The 16,587-nt window shown below is 40.9% G+C and overlaps 1 pseudogene; it reads right to left on the bottom strand.

The window, feature by feature from the left end:
* Positions 1-12,491: 12,491 nt before the first annotated feature.
* On the bottom strand, positions 12,492-13,868 carry LOC127680335 (serine/threonine-protein phosphatase 2A 55 kDa regulatory subunit B alpha isoform-like; annotated as a pseudogene).
* Positions 13,869-16,587: the final 2,719 nt, after the last annotated feature.

The following is a 16,587-nucleotide window of genomic DNA, read 5'->3' as shown; positions in this document are numbered from 1 at the left end:
GAAATTTTTCCCCCTTCCACATTAACTTATCCATTGATATTGCCATTGTTCTGGTGTCTTTTATGAAGTCATTTCTAGGAAAGCCTGCTTCACAGAAGACTTCCTGGTATCTTCGCACTCACTCTTTTGTGATGTTCCCTGAGCAGTAGATGCTTGAGCTGTGTAGTGCTTTCAGTATGCTTGGCTTATGGTAAGTGACACCATTAGGAGGGGAGGCCATATTGGAGTGGGTGTGGCTTCGTTGGAGGAAGTGAGTCACTGTGGGTGTGGACTTTGAAGTCCTATGCTCAAGTTCCACCCATGGTGGAAAAGAGGCTCCTCCTGGCTGCCTTTGGATGGAGATGTAGAACTCTCAGCTTCTCCGGCATCATGTCTACATGTATGACACCATGATTCCCATTATGATGATAATGGACTGAACCTCTGAAACTGTAAGCCAGCACCAGTTAAATGTTTGCCTTTATAAGAGTTGCCTTGGTAGGTGGATTTCTGAGTTCGAGGCCAGCCTGGTTTACAGAGTGAGTTCCAGGACAGCCAGGGCTACACAGAGAAACCCTGTCTCGAAAAAACCAAAATCCAAAGAGTTGCCTTGGTCACGACATCTCTTTCACAGCAATAAAACCCTAACTAAGACAAGGGGGATGTAGATATATCCATGGGGTTGGGCTTCCCATGATCTGTTGATCTCTGTATTATGCCCAGTTGCGGTTATTCATGATGATCTCTACTTGCTATTAAGAAAGTCTTCTTTGATGAGAGGCAGTCGCTACACTTCTCTGTGAGTGAAAGGAAAAAACTTTGAATGTTGTAATTAATTATGCAGGTTTAGCAAAGTGGAGGCAGATTCTTTTCTAAGGCCCATGCTTTCACAATCTGGCTAGGTTTGCTGGTACCAGGCATGGTTTCCCTCTTGTTGAGTGGACCTCTAATCCAATTAGGCAGCTGATGGTTGTCACCAACATGTGAGTGCCACTTATTACACCTCCATGCATAAATTGCCATGCTGATGATCGCTGTGGTTCAAAGGCATTGCAGCTAAGTAGGACTGCTTAATCGTTTCCCTCCCTTCACAGCTCACAGAGTATCCTCTGAGATCCAGGTAGACTGCAGGGAAGAGGCTTTCAGGTCAGATCCAACTAGAATCACTGAGTCCTATGTCCTAAGGTGTCTTCAGCAATTGGGTCCCACCTTCAACCTGATAGGCAACTGTGAATTACATCCATATCTATACAGTTTGGGAGCAATGCCTTTGTACAGCCTAACAAGATGAGTATTAAGATGTTTGTATTTCCTGCCATTTCTTTTTTTTCTTTCTTTTTAAAATTTGTTTATTTTATGTATGTGAGTACACTGTCATTGTTTCAGACACATCAGAAGAGAGTATTAGACCCCATTACAGATGGCTGTGAGCCACCATGTGGTTGCTGGGAACTGAACTCAGGACCTCTGGAAGGACAGTCAGTGCTCTTAACCGCTGAGCCATCTACCCAGTCCTCCTGTCATTTCTTTAGAAGGTGAAATAAAAGAAATTAGCAACAACGAAGTGCAGACAGAATGTTCACACACCCTCGGGTTAGCATATCAGAGGGATTCTTACACACCTATGTGGCACCACTGTCACCACAACTGAGTTACAGAACTACCCTAGCTGTGCAACAGCCGAGGAATGGATAAGGACACTGGAGAATATAATACACAATGGGATTCCTTTCGACCATAAGGAAGGATGAAGTTATGTCATTTGCAGTTATATCAAGTGAAGTAAACCAGTCTCAGAAAAGAAGACGTAAGTCTTCTCTGTTCTACAGTTCATAGATTTGATTAGATTTGATTAGATTGTGGGTGTAGCTATGACCCAGCAGAAGAAGCAAGTCTATCTAGGGAGCAAAGAAGACTCAGGACCGTGAGGGGCAGACAAAGAAGATAGGGGACAATGTGAGGGGGCTTGCTCAGTGTATAACACAGAGTTCTGTAAACATGTCCTTTCGTAACACACTACCACATACCATGAATATACACAATAGAAAGATAAAGTGTTTTAAGCCACATTTATGTCTACTGCTCTTAATATAACTTTCTTGGAGTGTCAAGAAGCTCTCTCCTTGATGATTTTCCTCCAGGCTGGATATATTCCTTTTGGATAACTCACCATCCCTCCATTTCTGACATAATTCTTACCACATGTTAGGTATCTAGTAATATATCCTGAATGCCTGACAGCACAGTGAATCATAAAATAAATAAATCTCCACAGAAGGTTCTCAGTGGTACAGTGAATGCTGAGTGTGTGTATAAGGCCCTGAGTTCACACTCCAACACCATGAAAAATGACCTGTTTCTCGTTAACATAGAGTAATTACATGAAATGTTTTATTGTGACATACACATAACATACTTTGACTGTATCTTGTTACCCTCACTTACTCCTCTTCTGCTGGTTCCCCCTTCCTCTTTCCAAATAGTCCTAATAGCATCAGTTGTCACTTTGACATACCTAAGAAGAGGAAACTCAACTGAGAGATTGCCTCCATCAGATTGGTTGTGGGCAAGTCTGGGGGAACTGCTAAATGATGTGAGAAGACCCTGTCCCTGCCCACAGTCCATGGCCACATAGGCTTGACTCTATGAGAAAGGTAACTGAGCAAGCCAGAGGGAGCAAGACAATGAACTGAGTTCCGCTACGGTCTCGGCTTCAGAACCTACCTCAGCTTCCCTCAGCGATGGGCTTTAATCTGTAAACCAAATAACCCTTTTCTTTTACAAGTTTGTTTCAATCAGTGTTTCAGCATAGCAGCTAAAAGCAACCTTGAGCATCTCCCTTCTACTTTTGTGTTTGGTTTTATGTAGAAGTTAGGTCTGGGTTTTCCAGCCCCATGCTCCCAGAAATTAGACCTAAAGTTAAAATATATTAGCAAATACCTTGGCCATATAGTTAGGCTCTTCTCTGACTAGAATCATAACTTAAAATAACCCATTTATTTTAATCTACATTCTGCCACGTGGCTGGTTACCTGTGCTCAGGGACCATTCATCTGTCTCCTCACATCTTCACAGAACCTCCCTTCTGGCTCTATCCCAAAATTCTTTCTGCCTCCCGGATGTCCTACCTTCTATTCTACCCTTTCCTATAGTCCATAGGTTTTTTTTTTTTTTTTTTTTAAGATTTATTTATTTATTATATGTAAGTACATTGTAGCTGTCTTCAGACACTCCAGAAGAGGGAGTCAGATCTCATTGCGAAATGGTTGTGAGCCACCACGTGGTTGCTGGGATTTGAACTCAGGACCTTTAGAAGAGCAGTCAGTGCTCGTAGCCAATGAGCCATCTCTCCAGCCCCCATAGGTTTTTTTTTTTTTTTTAATTGACAGGTGTTGCATCCATATGCTACACAAAATATTCTCTCTACAGGTTTTGTTTTGTTGGTTTTTTTCGAGATAGGGTTTCTCTGTATAGCCCTGGCTGTCCTGGAACTCACTCTGTAGACCAGGCTGGCCTCGAACTCAGAAATCTGCTTGCCTCTGCCTCCTAAATGCTGGGATTAATGGTGTGTGCTACTACTGCCCGGCTCTCTACAGTTTTATACACGAGAGACAAGGAAGTATGATGTTTATTTTTCTGAGTCTGGCTTATTTCATCTAAACAGGGTAATCTCCAGCTCTGGTTCCACTCATTTTCCTGCACTTGAAATGATTTTGCCTTTTGTGGATGATCAGTAATCCATTGAGTATATATATCATATATTTTATGCATCTGCTCATTCATTGATGGACACTTCAACAGTTTCCATAACTTGGCTAATGTCAATACTGCCCTGATAAACATAGGTGTGCAAGTACCATTATTGTGTGCTAATTTTAATCACTTTTGGCATTTAGCTATATCATATGGTAGCTTTATTAATTTTTTTGAGGAAAGGTTCCAGTTTCTTTACTGACTGTGCTAGTCAACATTCTTACTAGCAGCATATATTCTTTCTTTCTTTCATTTTTTATTTTTATTTTATTTTATTTTATTTTATTTTATTTTATTTTATTTTATTTTCGAGACAGGGTTTTCTGTGTAGTCCTGGCTGTCCTGGAACTCACTCTGTAGGCCAGGCTGGCCTCAAACTCAGAAATCTGCCTGCCTCTGCCTCCCAAGTGCTAGAATTAAAGGCGTGTGCCACCACCGCCCGGCTGCTCTTTCGTTTTTTTGACTGACCACAGTGGTACGTACACACATTTAATCCCAGCATTCAGGAGGCAGAGGTAGGCAGTTCTCTGTGAACTCAAAAACATCCTGGTTTACATACCAAGTTCAAAGCCAGCTAGAGCTACATTCACAGACCATACCAAAAATAATTTTCGGTATGTCTCTCTGTGTGTCCGTGTGTCCTCTTTATCCTTACAAACATTTATTGAGTTTTGTTTTATTGGTGACAGCTATTCTGACTGGGGTAAGACAGAATTTCATTGTATTTGGATTTGCATTTCTCTTATGGCTAAAAACAATGAACATTTCCTTCCTGTCTTTGTTGGTAATTTTTACTTCTCTTGAGAACTTGAGAACTACTTGTTTGGCTAATTTATCAACTGGACTCTCCATTTTTTGAGTTTTTACAATACATTCTGGATACTAATCTGTCAACATGGCTGGCAATGATTTCTCTCCCCATACTGTAGGATGTCTCATTGTTCCGATTATTTTCTTTCTTGTTCAGAAGCTTTTAATGTTAATATTTTGTTGTTAGTTTTTTAAGGCAGGGGTTGTCTATATATCCCAGACTGACCTTAAACTTGCAAGATTTCTATTTTAGCCCCAGAGAATTCTGGGATTGCAGGCGTGTTGCCACAGCTGGCTTTCAGACTTTTTTCATACAAACACCCTTGTCTCCTCCTCTCAGCTTCCCCCTTCCCCCTCCTCCCTCTTCTCTCTTCTTTTGTGTGCTAGGATTCAAACCCAAAGTTTGTGCGTGCTAGCAGGTGCTCTGCCACTAAGCCATAATAATCTCAGCCTCCAATTGTTAGGTTCCTGATCCTGTTTCACTATCTATTGAGATCTTAGTCACAGAGCCACTGCTTATGTCTTGAAGTAGTCCCCTGCATTTTTCTGTGTCTGAGATCAGAGTCTTACAGCACAATTGTTGATCCATTTCAAATTGATTTTTACACAAACAGAGATATGGATCTAATTTCAGGGTTCTGCATGCAGATATCCAGTTTTCCCTGTATCATGTGTAAAGTAGTCTTTTCCCTCCAGCTTTATTTTGTTTTTTTATTTTTTATTTTATTTTATTTTTTTATTCGATGTATTCTTTATTTACATTTCAAATGATTTCCCATTTTCTGGGCAGCTTTATTTTGTAACAACAATGTAATGTTTCATTAGAAATTATTGTGTGAAAGTTTGATGGGAAACAGAGATTAAGTAATCTCAAAATATCATTCCTAAAGTTACTTATTAATTGTGAAGAGAAAATAAATACATCACTAAAATGGAGCAATCTCAGTTAGGTATGGTGGAGCATGCCAGTAATGCCAGCACCCAGAAGGCTGCTGTAGGAAGATCACAAGTTTGAGATCATTCTGTTCTATATAGCAAATCTAAGGCCTTTATTGGCTACATGAAACTTTGTCTCAAAAAAAAAAAAAAAAAGCCCATGCTTTTAAATCTGCATGCCTTTTAAAGTCAGCATTTGGGAGGCAGTCAGATCTTTGACCTCTAGGCCAGGCTGGTCTACAAAGCAAGTTCCAGAACAACCTGGGACATCCAGAGAAATCCTGCTTTAAAAACCAAACCAAACCAAACCAAACCAAACCAAACCAAACCAAACCAAACCATAAAGATAGCTAGGCATGATGGTGGACACCTTTAATACCAGCTCATAGGAGGCAGAGTCAGGTAGATCTCTGGGAGTCCAAGGCCACCCTAGTCTATATTAGAGTCTCAGGCCGGCCTACATGATGGGACCATTATAAAGCAAACAAGCAAACCAACCAACAGACAATGGTGAGATCTTTTCAATACCACCTGACTACTAAGCACAGCTTGGAGCTGCTTTGTGTATGCACTGTTGCTTTATTTTTATCTTTTTAGGCAGAGTCTCACTATGTCACCCAAGCTGACCTGGAACTCTTGGGCTCAAGCCATCTTCCTGCTTTAGTTCCTGAACTGCTGGGACTACTGGCATGTGCTTCTTGATGTGATACAGTGGGAAATACACAATATCACTTGTGAAATATTCTTACTAAGAATGTATAATGTAATCTTGAGAAGGCCATCAAATAAACACAGATGGTGAGACATTCTATGAAACGATTAGCCAAATTCTTTTTTTTTTTTTAAATCAGTGTTGTCAAAGAAAAAGCCCAGAACTGTTATAGATTAAAAGAGAATCTGGAGGAGCAGAGGAGATACAGCTCCTGCCAAGCATGAACAAGGTCCTGAGTTTCATCTCCAGTTATTGGGGGCGGGATTGGAGATAAAGATTTAATCACTATAGATAGTTAAATGAAAATATAGACTCAACAAATATAGGCAACAAACTCTTTCTAATGAAAATGGCAGGTTCCTTTTTGAAAGAAACAAATTATCAAAGCTGAATCAAGAGGAAGGAGAGAGAGAGAGAGAAAGAGAGAGAGAGAGATTCAAGCAGCTGAAGAACTATTAAATAAATTGAATTATTAGTTTAAAATGCTCCAGTAAGGAAAACTTTAGCTACACATGACTTCATCAATGGTATAGTGTCATAGTAAGCTTTAGTTATCAACTTGACATTGCCAAGAGAGAACCACAGTTGAAGAATTGGTCTCATCAGGTTGGGCTCTGGGCATGGTTGTTCATGGGGTTCTTAACTGGTAATTTTTTTTTTTTTTTTTTTTGGATTTGTTTTTTTCGAGACAGGGTTTCTCTGTGTAGCCCTGGCTGTCCTGGAACTCACTCTGTAGACCAGGCTGGCCTCGAACTCAGAAAACCGCCTGCCTCTGCCTCCCAAGTACTGGGATTAAAGGCGTGCACCACCACCACGCCATCCTCTCCCTCCCCCCCCCCCCCCCCCCCCCGCTCTTAACTGGTAATTGATATGGGAGGGACTAGCCCACTGTGGACAATGTTGTTCCTGGTCAGGTGGGCCTGGGCTATATATGAAAGGTAGATGAGAAAGCCAAGAAGCAGCTTTCCTCTGTGGTTCCCTTTTTAAGCTCCTGCTTTGGCTTCCCGAAATAAGAGCTGTAATATGTAAAATGAAATAAACTCTCTCCTCCCAAAGGTGCTTTGGGTCATAGTGTTTACCACAGCAAACAGAAAGCACACTGGGGCACACGGTTTGAATGCGATGTGTCCAGCACAGTCTTTAACTTGGTCCCAGTGATACTGTTTTGGGGAAGTTGTGCAACCTTCAGGAGGTGGAACCTGGCTGTAGGAAGTAGGTCATCAGGGCGGGCCTATTTCCTGTCCTATCTTTGCTTAATAATCTTTGAGTTGTAGGTTACAGGGTTTCAGTTGCACACATGCCCTGCCAGGGAGTCACCTGCCTGCCACCATGTCTTCTCTGAGTCTCTGTGGTGGGCTGTATCCCACTAAGCAGTGACCAAAGAAACAATACTTCCGCCTTTAATTTTCAACTTCCGCTTCCCCTCAGAGGGCTGCACAGTCACCATTTCTGTTCAATTTGTTGCACACTCCATCCTAGCCAGCTGGCTCTAGGATAACACTGTAAACATGCACATAACCTTTGACCCAGCAACTCTAATACTAGAAATCTACCCCCGAGGAATTCTAAGTTCTTCTGAAATTCATTTGTACAGCTCTTTATTTGACGGCTCTTATTGTGTCTAATAGGTATCTAAAATTGATGTCCAACCTAAACTCTCAATTTTTATTCCATAAAACCTGTTTCATCTGCTGCATTTTTTTTGTCTTAGTTAATAGTCTACCATCACTCACATTGCTTAGGATTATCAACATTCTTATTAGTGTGTATATGTGTGTGTGTGTGTTCCGCACACACTGTATTACACCATCTAATAGCAAATACTGCTGACTGTATCATCACAAGAGACTGTATTTTATGAATACATGTATATATACTATGAATCGGATGACTTCTTCATTATTGAGCCTCACTTGTTCTAATTAAGGGTGGCACAGTCTTTTAAGTAATGACTATGGCTTTGTCTGGCTAAAGGGAGTCATGCTGGGCTTCAGCACTGTGTAGATCCAACCCAAAGTGCCTGTATCAATAAATACCAGAAGGAACCAGCAGACTTCGTCTATGAGATCATGTCATTGTCATTGGATTACTTAGATTCTCTTACAAATACAAACTATCCTATACATATGTAGAAACAGTCAGGAAAAAAGAAATAAGTTCAGTGCACATGATACTCTAACGTATATTCATGTCAAGCATAAATTTTCCAAATGTAACTTACCTTAGAAATCTATAAAAAATCTTTTTTCTTAGATGTTTTAGTTATTAGAGCTAGTTTATTTATTTTTTGCAATTTCTTCAAAAATGTATTTTTACAACTTTCTATACCAATGCCAGATTTCTTTTTTTAAGAAATTGGATATTTTACTTGTTTGCATTTCAAATGTTATCCCCTTTCCAGGTTTCCCCTCTGCAAACCCCCTATCCATCCCCCTTTACCCTGCTTCTATGAGGGTGCTCCCCCACCCACCTTCCTGCTCTGGCCTCACTGCCCTAGCGTTCCTCTACACTGGGGCACTAAGTCTTCACAGGACCAAGGGCCTCCCCTCCCACTGATGCTAGACAAGGTCCCTTCAGCTCCTTCAGTCCTTCCCCTAACTCCCCCATTGGGGACCCTGTGCTCAGTCTGATGGTTGGCTGCAAGCATCTGCCTCTCTATTGGTCAGGATCTGGCAGAGCCTCTCAGGAGACAGCTGTATCAGGCTCCTATCAGCAAGCACTTTTTCCAATGCCAGTTTTCAGACATAGTCCATTGACTAAAGAAAAACTTAGTTTCTCAGGAGAAAGAAACTGCCAGTCTTGCTGAATATATAGTATAATAACTTCTCCAGACTTTCTCTAAAGATAGTTTTTTTTTTAAAGTCAGATTCTGATATATTTTCACATGCAGTAGAACAATGAAATGGTATGTGCAAAGTTACAAAATATTCTTCTAAATAATTAATTTTTCTAAATGTTTTAAGATTCACTATTAATCTATTTAAAACACAGAAGACCTGCTTTACACCTTTGTTCAAATATTGTTTTAAATTTCTATTCAACTTGTTGCCGATTTCTCTGGTTTCATTATTAGACCCCCAAGAGAATAGTTTTTTTCATCTGAAGTACATAAATATAGGGCAAAGTTAAATGGTAGGGCACAGTTCTATGCAACCCTCATAGTCTAGTAAAATTACCCTGACTTAATGTAGATGCGACTGGAGATCATCATGCTAATTGAAATAGCCGAACACATAAACCAACTATTACATGATCTCTCTAACAGCTCGGACCCAGAATTTGATCTGAGTGACAGCTAGAATGGCGGTCACCTGAGGTGAGAGAGATAAGGGAAGAGAGCAAGCAGAGAGCAACTGATGAATGAATTCTATGTTTGTCTTAGAAAGGAGCAAAAGTGTCTGTATGCACTGTGGCAGGGTGATTGCAGCTAACAGTAATGAGCTATTCTAGAAAGGCATCAGCAAAACATAAGTCTCAATCATCCTTATAAATTTAAGAAGAACATATAGAGCTTTTAGCAAAAATGCAAGAGAAATTTAAATAGCTTTCTAGTAGGCTAGTGATATACAAAGAATGATAGACCTTCGGAAAGTAATTTGCTCCTCAACAGAGTGTGCATGACATCAGAACACTGTAATCTCAAACTCCCCAAACTTTAGTTCAGGGCCATTTCAAGAAAATGATCTATTTTGAACAGGTATCTTTCAGTTTTGTGCCTTGGATACTCATTGTCTTCCCAAAGTAAAACTCCTTTCCACCTCCCTTTTCTTTATTTGTCACTTTTATTCAGTAGGTGCTTTTATATTTTTTTAATTGAAAAAAATGGGCCAGGTGTGGTAGATCATACCTTTAATCTCAGTACTTGGGAAGCAGAGGCAGGCAGTTCTCTGTAAGTTTGAGTTTGAGACCAGCCTAGTCTACATATCAAGTAGGGAGACTTTGTCTCCAAAAAAAAAAAAAAAAAGCAGATATGGATATTTTGCCTGGATGTGTGTTTGTGCCCCATGTGTATGCAGTGCTTGTGGAGGCCAGAAGAGGGCATCGCATCCTCTGGAACAGTTCAAGCTAGTAGAAAGACAAGATGGTACACGAAGTCTTTTTAATTAAAAGTGCTGTGCCTTATCTAAATGGCTAGTAGATGTGGAGAAATCATGATGAATTTACACAGTTTTTTTTTTCATGTGACAATGACAATGTGTCAATGGGGCTGGAGATATGGCTCACTGGTTAAGAGTATATATGAGCAATTCTGGGTTAAAATTTTGGAGATGGGTGGGTGGCCCCATCCCTTAACCGAGGGGTCATGCCTAGTCTCTGGATATGGTCTCTACATGTTCTCCCTCCCCTTTGTGGGATATTTCAGCTAATGTCATCCCCATGAGGTCCTGGGAGGCTCTTGCTTTCCTGGAATCTGGGACTTTCTGGTTGCTACCCCCAGTTTTCCATCCCCCATTGCTACACACCTCTGTTCAATTTCCTGACCCTCTGTACATCTCCTCCATCTCCTCCCATACCTGACTGTTCTCTTCTTTTCCCTCTCCCACTAATCTTCCTCCAAGTCCCTTCTACCCTCTACTTCCCTTGTTTATATGTTCCCCCTTTTAAGTGGGACTGAAGCATTCACCCTTAGGTCTTCCTTCCTCTTGAGCTTCATGTGGTCTGTGAGTTGTATTGTGGGTATTCCACGTTCTTTACCTAATATCAACTTATCAGTGAGTACATGCCATGTGTGGTCTTTGGTGACTGAGTTACCTCACTCAGTTAGATATTTTCTAGATCCCATCCATTTGCCTGCAAAATTCATGAAGTCATTGTTTTTAATAGCTGAGTAGTATTCCATTGTGTAAACATGCCACATTTTCTGTATCCATTCCTCTGTTGAGGGAAATCTGGGTTGTTTCCAACTTCTGGATATTATAAATATGGCTGCTATGAACATAGTGGAGCATGTGTCCTTAAAGAAAATACAGGGACAAAGAGTGGAGCAGAGACTGAAGGAAAGGCCATCCAAAGACTGCCCTACCTGGGGATCCATCCCATGTGCAGACACCAAATCCAAATACTATTGTGGATGCCAAGAAGTGCTTGCTGACAGGAGCCTGATACCATTGTCTCCTGAGAGGCTTTGCCAGATCCTGACCAATACAGATGCGGGTACTCACAGCCAACCATCAGACTGAGCACAAGGACCCCAATGGAGGAGTTAGGGGAAGGGCTGAAGGAGCTGAAGAGGCTTTATCTGTCATCAATGGGAGGGGGGCCCTTGGTCCTATGAAGACTTGATGCCCCGGTGTAGGGGAATGCTAGGACAGTGAGTCCAGAGTAGGTAGGTGGGTGTGGGAGCACCCTCATGGAAGCAGGGTAAGGGGGGATGGGATGGGGGTTTGCAGAGGGGAAACATGGAAAGGGAATAACATTTGAAATGTAAACAAATATCCAGTTTAAAAAAAAGAGTGTATATGAGTTCAGTTCCTAGAACCCACACCAGGTACCTCACCACAGCCTGTAGCTCCAGCTCGGGAGATGTGATGCTTCTGTCTTCTGTGGTCTTCTGCAGTCACATGCACACACTTACAGATAGACTCACACTTGTAGACATAATTTTAAATAGCCTTACAAAAAATTAAATTTAAAATGTATATGAAATAGCCCATCCTCAAACACTGCCTCAACAGGCCCATCTTTCAGAGGTATGACTGTTAGATTCAGTTATCTCAGCTAAGTAGGAAGTGTGCTCTTTTGCTGGAAATGTCAATAGCCAGCCACTTTTTCTTGAAATATATGCAGAGTGTAACACCTACAAAAATGTCCTTGGAGTGCCAGCTATATAAAGAATCTTTTCGAAGAAGACTAGCCTACCAATGTGTTTGTCTTTCTCCTGCTCGTTGTTTGCATGGGTCTGGTGTGTCCCTGAACTGGGCGAAGGTCTGGTGAGATGGCTCAGCAGGTGAAGGCATGTGCTGCCAAGCCTCACAGGCAGAGTTCAGTTCCTGGGACCCACAGAACGGAAGGTGAGAACCAATTCTCACAAGTCGCTCTTCTCCACTCCATGTGAATTGTGGTGTGTGTGTGCACACTCTGTGCGTGTGTGTGTGTGTGTGTGTGTGTGTGTGGGCGCGCGCGTGTGCGTGTGGGTGTTTGTGTACATACATGTATAAAAATAAATAAATGAAATTAAAACTTTTAAACTGTGTGAAGCTTACTGGTTTTGGTTGGTTGGTTGGTTTTTTGGTGATGCTTCTGGGTTATAGCTCACTTGTTCTTCTGTAAGAATTTCTGAAGAAATTATTATAAGATTCAGTCATGAACCCCCCCCCCCATAAAGTCTATTCCAAGCCCATTCAAATTTGCCAAATATGCAGTCATTTTCATACAGAGAGCAACATTTACTTCAGAGAAGTCCATGTACTTGGTATGTTTCCAAATACTTGCCTGCTTTCCATATTTAAATTTTGACTGACAACTCTCTGGTCATCATACAGAGACCACTATGACAGAATTTTACACCAGAAATAGAGGAGATGATTTGAGGGGACAAAATGACTGTTACCAGGATCTTCCTATTCTCCTCACAGCTTAGAATGCCTGTCACGAAAGCAGATGCCCTCATGTTTCAAAGCAGATGCTGCGTACAGATACGTTACAGCTGTGTGGATGGAATTTGGCTGCTGTACTAACCTCTGTGAGTGCTTCCATAATGACAGACTCAAACTCCACTGTATCAAAATCTCTATCTGTAACTTCCAGATGCCAAAAGTTAATGTTTATATGCAGAGAATCATCTGCATATAAACAAGTTTCATAATCACTATTAATAGAACTTGGGTGGGTGTGGTATGCATTCTCCGTGCGAATTGGTCTTCATGGTCTAGCCTCATCCAGCGGCTCCGTGACCTAAGACTGGTCACTTGTAATGTAGTATAACCTCTCTGTCATCTTTCTCTCTCAGGTTTTATCTTTTAGTATTTCATCTTGTTCACAGATTTTCCACAATTGTGTTGCTTTGTCAATGGCAGCAGTTAAAAACTGAGCAATGTTTTTCTTTCTTTCTTTTTAAAAAAAAATGTAGTATTTTTGTTGATGTATGAAATTTGAGTATTACATGAGAAGCACTTGACCACATTTACTCCCTACATGACCCCTCCCTTAACTCTTTTCAGACCACCCCTACCTCTCTACTCTCCATCTTTTCTCTTTTTCTTAAATTACCACGGTTACATGTAAATATACATTTATATGCATACATATAATCCTCTGTATCCATTTAATGTTGTTCATATTTATATTTTTTAGAGTTGCTCACTTGGTATTGGATAACCCACTGGGTGCTGGGCAGCACTTTTATATGCTGACTATGTAATTTTATTGATCTCTTCTATTTCTAAACTTCTCAAGTAGTCAGATTCTGGTTCATGGCTTTGTTTGGGTATATACACATTCTCCTCAGCTATGAGACTGCGTTTTCCCTTGCTGTTATAGAAAGGTGACAACTCCACCACCCTTATCCCTTGTCGTAATTCTCCAGAATAATTAAATTCTGTATAGAAATTCTAACCATTTCAGCTACATCAGCATCTAATGCTCCTTTCACCCAAGAGAAAAACCACTGAGAAAGCACCGTCCGGCTCTGCAGTGAGGCAGTGATGCGGTCGGTGGTGGCACTGGAGGGAACACGCATGTGCTCCCATTGCATTTTAACTTGTAAACACTCTTCCTTCTCAGTGCAAAATGTATTTCTGTGCACATCCCAAAAACACTTATGGCACCCAAAAAAGATAGAAATTAAATGAAGGAAGACCTGCAAAAGAGCCAACAGACCCTAGTCTCACCTCTTACTGACAGTGTCTTTGAAACAATAAGTACGATATCCAGCTCTATAAAGTTTTTTCATCTATAAAATGAAAAAAAAATCTATATATCCCATAGAATGAAATAAAGCGAAGTATATGAAGTTTCTTTCATTAGCCAGGCATTAGCCAGGGGTTGGGGCTAGCCTGGGCTAATTGGGGGATATTAGAAACACATGTTTAACTTAAAGTTGGCACTGATGGCTGTGTATAGAAACACTTACAGATATGTGTCTGCGCACGGGATAGGGTGTACATGTGTTTTCCTTTGTTTCCTCAGCTGAGAGTTCCTAGCAGAATGGCATCCAAGCAACAATGAGCACACGAGTGGGCCGGCCTCAGCTCTAGGGCTTCTTGAACAAATGGCCCATTCCAGGACTGGGACAAGAAATGCATAAATGAGTCTGAATTATGTCACAGAATTAAAAGTAAGAAATTGTTGGAAGTATATACACAGAGGAACTGGTGGTATGGCGAAGGAACGCTCAGTCCAAAAGAATCTACAGGGAGCAGTAGCAGAGCGAGCTGAGCTGTAGGATGAATACATAGGACTGGGTCCCTGCCGCTCTCCGCAGATGAGTGCAGGATACCTGAGAGCGGATCTCTCACTCCGAGCTGGTGATGCAGAGAGTCTGCCTCACAGGGAGGAGAGCTCACTTTCACACTCCTTACACACAGTGACTTTGGTTCACACTGATTATACAGAGCCCTGAAAGAGCAAAGAAGACATTCACGGAAGGAAAGGCTCGCAAACGCAGCTTCAGGTGCGCGTTCACGATCAGCACCAAGGGTTATCAGAGACAGGACGAGAGCGGCACTTCACGGCTATAGCCTTCCTCTAACAACCTTTGAACTTTTGAATCTGTTTAACCCATAACAAAATAATTAAGCAAATTCCCACAGAACTTCTATAATATACCTGACTGGCAAACTTCAAAATGTCGTGGAAACAAAAAACAAAGCAAAATTTTGAAAAACTTCAACTCAAAGAGGCCCAAGGATTCAATTAATTAAGTCGTTGGGTGAGTTTATGGGACAGAAAAGGACATTAGGGGAAAAAATGCAAGGAAATACAAGCATACTACCAACTTATTATCAGTAATAAATCTGCTGGTTCATTAATTGTAATAACATACCACAGAATGCTTGACTTAATAATAGGGGGGCTCTGTTAAAGGGGAGGGCCTAGTTGTGGGAAGAAGGTCTCTAGACATGTGCATTTGAAGAATATATCATGTCCATGACTGCCTCTTCTTCCTCTCCACTTTCTGGTTCAATAAGGTGATTAGCTTTACTCTGTCACATGTTCCCTGTCATGGTTTTGTGTGCTCTGAATGAAGGCAGTAACGGAATAAACTATCAAAAGTTTATAAATATAGGAAATACAAATACAGGAATAATACTGACAAAGGGTAGAACTGGGTTTTTAAAGAAGATTTGTCTTTATTATATGTATATGATTATTTTGTCTGCATGTATGTATGTTTGTACATATTCATGTAGACCACATGCATGAAGACCCACAAAAGCCAGAAGAAGACATTGGGCACCCTGCAACTGGAGTGACAGACAGTTGTGAGCCACTGTGTGGGTGCTAAGAACTGGATCCAGGGCCTCTGCAGGAATAGCCAGTGTTCTTAACTGCTGATCCCTCTTTTATTAGCACCAACTACCAGTAATTTAAAAAATATACTAGTGACAAAATATTCATCTCCCTAGATATTTCATTGGTCTAATCTTTAGGCAATTGTGTAGTTGCACTATGAGCTGTAATATTATATACATAAACTTCCAATTAGCCCCCTTTTATTATTTAAATAATATATTCTTCATAGAAATAATTGAGTCAGGCTCCAGTACAATCATACCAAGCTGCACATTTGTTTTGAGTAAGTTCATAATAGTTCAGAATTGTCTGCATTCATTATGGACCCTCTAATCGTCTGTCTCTAATGACTATGGGACTATATATTTCTACATTTGAATAGTGAACTTGATACAAATAATAACAATAGACATAATGAAGAAGAAATAGAACTTCAGTTACTTTAATTCTATCATTTCTATGAACATATAAATGTATTTGTGTTTAAAAGCTGAAATTCAAGACAGGGCAGGGGTGTAGCTCAATGGTAGCACACTTGCTTAGTAGACTAGATGCCTCGGGTTGATCTGCAGAACTGAAAATGAGTAAGGAAATAAAAATCAAACAAAGGATGTACGAAAGCGGCTAAAATGAATACTAAAGAAACAAAGACCCTGTCATCCCAGCACCCAGAAGGCCAAGGGAGAAAGAAATTTGAAGAGTCTGAGCAGTTTAGCACATCTCTGTTTCAAAAAGAGACAGATGTTGGAAAAATAGGACAGAGGGAAAAAGCATTGCCTGCCTCTTCAGTTTGGTTCCCAGCACCCAACTCAGGTGGCTCTCAACTGCTTCTAAGTCCAGCTCCAGGGGGCTAGCACCCCTTTCCTACCTCCATGGGCAAAGCCCATATGCATGCATACATGCACCCAGACACACATAAACACATAAACAGAGAACAAAATAAA

This window comes from Apodemus sylvaticus, chromosome 3 (assembly GCF_947179515.1).
Source record: "Apodemus sylvaticus chromosome 3, mApoSyl1.1, whole genome shotgun sequence".
Taxonomy (NCBI): Eukaryota; Metazoa; Chordata; class Mammalia; order Rodentia; family Muridae; genus Apodemus; species Apodemus sylvaticus.
Note: the sequence above shows the minus strand (reverse complement) of the source record. Positions and strands in the feature narration are given on the sequence as shown.